At 44.8% G+C, this 5,751-nt stretch overlaps 2 pseudogenes; both read right to left on the bottom strand.

Moving 5' to 3' along the window:
- Positions 1-3,535: 3,535 nt before the first annotated feature.
- On the bottom strand, positions 3,536-4,105 carry LOC102472513 (protein/nucleic acid deglycase DJ-1 pseudogene; annotated as a pseudogene).
- An 11-nt stretch (positions 4,106-4,116) lies between these two features.
- LOC114005218 (uncharacterized) lies at positions 4,117-4,236 on the bottom strand (annotated as a pseudogene).
- Positions 4,237-5,751: the final 1,515 nt, after the last annotated feature.

Below are 5,751 nucleotides of genomic sequence, written 5' to 3'. Positions count from 1 at the left end.
GTTCCTGTGGGCTCTCAGACTATGGGCTTCAGTGTTGACTGGTTGTTGGCCAGCACTTGCCTTCATTTCCTTCCCATGTGGGCATCTCCAGCAGAGTGGCTCACTTCATCAAAGCCAGCAAGGAAGAGGCTTAGTAGAGTCTGCTAAGAAGGTGGAAGTTACAATCTTATCTCATGTAACCATGGAAGTGACATCTATCACATTTGCACTATTATATTTATTAGAAGCAAGTCACTGGGTCCAGCCCACATCCAGAAGAAGGAGTATCCATGGATGTAAATACCAGAAAGCAAGGATTACTGGAAGCCATTGTGAAAGCTACAAGGAGGGACCAGCAGTTGGTGTAAAGGCTATGTTGCTGGACTCCCATGTAGTCAACCATGGTTCAAGTCCCAGACCTGGTGGCTTAAACTCACACCAGGCACATGTACATGCATGCCCAAGATCCAAGAGGAGAATGGAGGAGAAGGGACTGCAGCATGGCCATCCCCCTGGGGGGTGATTTCTCACTTTCTGTCTCTCGGTCTCTCTTTGCCTTTCTGGTGAGTGCATGTGAGTGCAGGGGCCCTATAACAAAAAACCCAAAAAAAAAAAAAAAAAAAAAAAAGAAAGAAAGAAAGAAAAAGAAAAAAAGAAAGCTACCACAAAGGAGAGAAAAGTAATGAAATGATAAAATCTAAGATAGTGGTTACTTTTGAGAGGAAGCAAGGAGGAGAGACACAAGAAGCTCATGAGTAGAAGTAAGTTGTCTGTGATGGTTTAGTCATTGTGACAGGCAGTAGGTTTATAGGTGTTCACAAGTGAGCCATTTGTGGACGGATGGGAAGACAATTGTATGAACCAAAGATTTTATATAGTCCAATTCAATAATAGTAAAATGTTACTATTACAATCAATATGCTTGGACTGGCTCTGTGGCCTAAAGGTTAAGGGATCTGGAACCCACACAGCTGACCTTGGCTCAAATTTCAGTCTTAGCAGCTTGAAAAACACATTGGCACATGCGTACACGTGCCCCAAATTTACATCCAGGAGAAGGTGTAAATATAGACAAGGGATTGTGACATGACCACATCCCATTGGGAGGTTCTTGCTCTCTCTCTCTCTCTCTGGCAAGCACCCTTTAGCAATATGCTTCCTAATAAATAAAAATGAAAATTGGCCGCTTCTCTTGACCTTGGTCTGAGCTTCATCCCTGCACTAAACCTGGTCTTAGGTTAATGTTGACTTCCCCCCAACCCTTTACCTGCCCCAAACCAACTACAAACCCTTCATACACACTGACCCCAGCTCTAGCACCAATCTCTCCATGGTCTATAATAAGTCTTGCGAGTTTTATTCTCTGAAACTTTCATCCTATCTGTATGTAACCATACCTATGGACCCCTGTATGTGAGGCTGGCAGAAATGGGGTGTGGAGAGGCCTGGATAATAGGAAGTGGGGCAGGGTATGGTGATGCAACCCATGGGCAGTCAACTTCCTTTTATAGCCAACCCCTTCACCTTTTCTTTTCTTTTTTTTTATTTTTTAGTTTGTTACAGGGTGCATGCACTCACTAGAGAGAGACAGGGGGAGAGAGAAAGTGAGTAAGCACCCTCTGTGATGTGGGGAATGAATATGCCACAATCCCTATATTCTCCTTTAGGATTCTGGGCATGCTTGTGTTTTTCAAGCTTCAAGTCCAGGACTTGAACCGAATAGTCAGTCAAGTGGGATCCAGCCACCTTAACCACTGGACCACCTGACTGACCCCTAACTAACCCCTTCTCATGAGAGCTAGAACTCAGTCTCTCACAAGACAGCATTAACCCACTCGTGTGGTTGGGACCTCCATGATTCAATCACCACCCACTAGGCCTTTCCACCTCCATTACACCAAAACGTGAAACTCCGGGAGACAAGCCATTATCCAATCTGTAACAATCCTGGAGGTTCATTTGCCTTGAGTCCCTGGCCCAGTATGCCCAAACTCTACCAGTCAAACCCCAAGAGCATTTGGTGAATATTTCTTGGGACTATGAAGGTGGTTTATATGATATATAACTCTATAACTCTTCTTTGGATACTCCTCTTGTTTCCTACGCTTCTCTGACAGCCACCTGCCATCTTTCTCTCTCTGTTCCCAATTTTCCTCTCTGTCTCTTTTTAAGAGAGTTTTTTTTTTTTTTTTTTTTTCATAGGGGATTTTTTTTTTTTTTTTTTTTTTTTTTTTTTTTGCTATAGGACACATGCACTCACCGAAGAGTCAGAGAGACAGAAAGCAAGAAATAACCCACTGGGGGGATTGCCACACTGCAATCCCTTCTCCTCCAATCTCCTCTCAGGATCTTAGGCACGCACACACGTGCACCCGGCATGTTTTAAGCCTCCAGGTTCAGGACTTGAACCGTGGTCAACTATGTAGGAGTCTAGCGACATAACAATTACACCATCTGCTGATCTCTCTCCTCTCTCCTTTCTGGCCCAAACTAAATCTGACTTCATCTGGCTCATTTATTAATTCTTCCAATGCTTATTCAGTGCCTATTATATACTAAAAGCCAGGAGCACAAAGATGCGTGTAAAACAGGTTTCGTTTCCCCTAGTATTCACATTTCTGTAGGAGAGAAAGGCATATATTTAAAATTAGGCATTTAATGTTTTGGATAAACCATACACATGGCTTTTTAAGAAACACAGAAAGTCAGGACCAGTAGTTAGCGTAAGGCTATGTTGCTGGACTCCCATGTAGTCGACCGTGGTTCAAGTTCCAGACTCGGTGTCTTAACCTTCACACCGGGCGCGTGTGCGTGCGTGCCCAAGGTCCCAAGAGGAGAATGGAGGAGAAGGGATTGCGGCATGGCCATCCCCCCAGGGGGTGATTTCTCGCTTTCTGTCTCTCTGTCTCTCTCTGTCTTCCTGGTGAGTGCACGTGCCCTATAGCAAAACAAAACAAAACAAAACAAACAAACAAACAAACTCTCAAAAAAAAAAAAAAAAAGAAACAGAAAAAGTGAAAAGTCTCCTTATTCCTTACCTACCTCTAACAGGTAAACTGTATCTTTAGTTTTTGCATATTCTTTCAGAATGTCTTTATGTGACTATAAACAAACATGCATGCTTGCTATTTTACCTCCATGTTTTAAAAAAACATACAGGACAACATGATTTTTCACTCTACAAGATCTTCTGTAGGTCTGTGGCAATTAATTTTATGTGTCAAGTGACTGGGCCACAGGCTGTCCAGATATTTGGTCAAGCATTCTGAGTTTTTAGTGACAGTGTCTTGAGATGAGATTAACATTTTTTGCGGCATGTGTGTGTGTAGTGTTATATTTATTTATTTATTTATTTTGCTAAATGCCCTGTTTATTCTGCTATTAAGGTTCAGAAATGTACAGACACAACTCATAGGCTAAGCGTTGTGACTTCACAACTACACAAGCACCAGTGAGGACTTCGGGGCACATTAGCCAGTCACTTGATGAATGTGAATGCAGTGAGAATGGATCACAATCAGTTTGTTCCTCCAACTCATGGGCACCTTCTCCTGCTCTAATCTTTAAGAACAAGTGGAGCCTTCACTTGGTCAGCCACCTTCTTGCCACTCAGCACCTCAACAATCGCCAGAGCAAATTCAGACCTGGTCCCAGGACCAAGGCTTGTAAGAATCAGACCATCGTTTTTTTCACATGATTCCCCCAGTAACTGTAACGATTTCCATTCATCATTTTGTCTTCAGCAAGTGGCTGTGTTGTAACTTTGTTTCTGAAGCCTATTTCAGGAGCCAACAGGGCAGTAGGCCCTGCACAGATGGTGGCTAGGAGGCCCTTCCGCTTTTCCTGCTCCTTCAGGATCTCTTTCACGGCAGTGGACTCAGATAAATTCTGTGCACCCCGATTACCTCCTGGTAGAACCACCTCGTCATAGCGTCCCTCTTTTTTGTATCTTCAAGACTGGCATCAGGACAAATGACAACATCAGACTACCCTGCACTGGGTCTTTTCCAGCCAGGCCAGCAACGGTGACCTTAATCCCAGCTCGCCTCATGACATCTACAGGGATGGCGGTCTCCATTTCCTCTGCTCCTTTAGCCAGGATGATCTAAGCTCTTTTTGAAGCCATTTTTATGTTATATATATTTTTTTCTTTCATATTTTTTTTTAAATATTGTCCTCAGATAGAGGATGTATCAGATATTAAACTGATAAGGACAGATACCACACTGGATCTTAGCCAAAAGGCTGAGAAACAATCAATGTTATAATTTTTAAAAGATTCAAACCATTCTAGGGAACCAGCAGTTAGTGTAATGGCTATGTCGCTGGACTCCCATGTAGCCGACCGCGGTTCGCGTCCTGGACCCGGTGGCTTAAAACTCATGCCGGGTGCGTGTGCGTGCATGCCCAAGATCCCGAGAGGAGAATGGAGGAGAATGATTGCGGCGTGACTATCCCCCCTGGGGGGTGATTTCTCACTTTCTGTCTCTATGTCTCTCTCAGTCTGTCTGGCGAGCGCACATGCCCTACAGCAAAAACCTCTCCAAAAAAAAAAAAAGATCCAAACCATTCTAAATGGGTATGAGTGCCTTGTTTTAAGAGAGATTTTTGCTATAGGACATGTGCGCTTGCCAAAGACACAGAGAGAGACAGAGAGAGAGAAAGCAAGAAATCACACACACACACACACACACACACACACACACCCATGGGGATGGCCACGCCACAATCCTTCGTCCTCCATTTTCCTCTTGGGATTTTATGCATGCATACACACATGCCTGGCATGCATTTTAAGCTGCTGGGTTCAGGACTCAAGCTGTGGTTGGCCATGTAGGAGTCCAGTGCCTTAATCATGATGTCACCTCCTGGCCTCTTGTTTTGTTTTTTTAATTTGCCAGAGTGTATGTGCACTTGCTGGAGTGAGAGGGGGGCTGGAGAGCAAGAAAGCACCCCCCCCCCCATGAGGCACGGTGGTTGTGCCTTTTTGGATTTGGGGCATGAAGGCATGTGCACCTGGTGTGCTGTAGGGATTCGAACCACATGGTTGGCCATATATGATCCAGCTCTGGTAAGCACTATGCCACAGGCTGGCCCTGTTTTGTTTTATTATTTCACAGCATCTGTCTGTGTTGCAAATACCCCTGCCTCAGCCTTCCAAGTAGCTGGGACCACTGGCATGTGCCACCACGCCTGACTCAGACAGCACGTCACTATATTGCCCATGCTGGCCATGAGATCGTAGTCCTCTTGCCTCAGCTTCCCAAGCAGCTGGGACAACTGTCAGGATGGCTTTTTAGGGTGGGCTGGGAACCAGACCGGGTCTCTCGTGTGGCCTCAGCCTGCTGAGTAGTGTGTGCTGCTGCTGCCATGGCTGGGCTGAGGTTAACATGTTTTTTGTTTGTTTTGTTTAGTTCTCTTATAGGGCATTTGCAGTCGCCAGAGAGCAAGAGAGAAAGTGAGAGAAATCACCCCTTGGGGGGCAGGCAAGAGGTGTGGTGGTTAAGGCGCTGGACTCCCACAGAGCTGACTGTAGTTCGAGTCCCAGACCTGGCGGCTTTTCTTCTCTTTCTTTTTCTTTCTTTCTCCCTCTCTTTCTTTCTCTTTCTTTTCTTTCCCTTTCTTTCTTCTCTCTTTTATTTTGCACATATGGCATATTTGGTTTATTATTACATCTTCCATGTTAAAAGAGTTTATGGTTTAGGGACCAGCAGTTAGCGTAATGGCTATGTCACTGGACTCCCAAGTAGTCGACCGTGGTATGAGTTTCAG

Source organism: Tupaia chinensis, unplaced genomic scaffold (assembly GCF_000334495.1).
Source record: "Tupaia chinensis unplaced genomic scaffold, TupChi_1.0 Scaffold143574_1, whole genome shotgun sequence".
NCBI lineage: Eukaryota > Metazoa > Chordata > Mammalia > Scandentia > Tupaiidae > Tupaia > Tupaia belangeri.
Note: the sequence above shows the minus strand (reverse complement) of the source record. Positions and strands in the feature narration are given on the sequence as shown.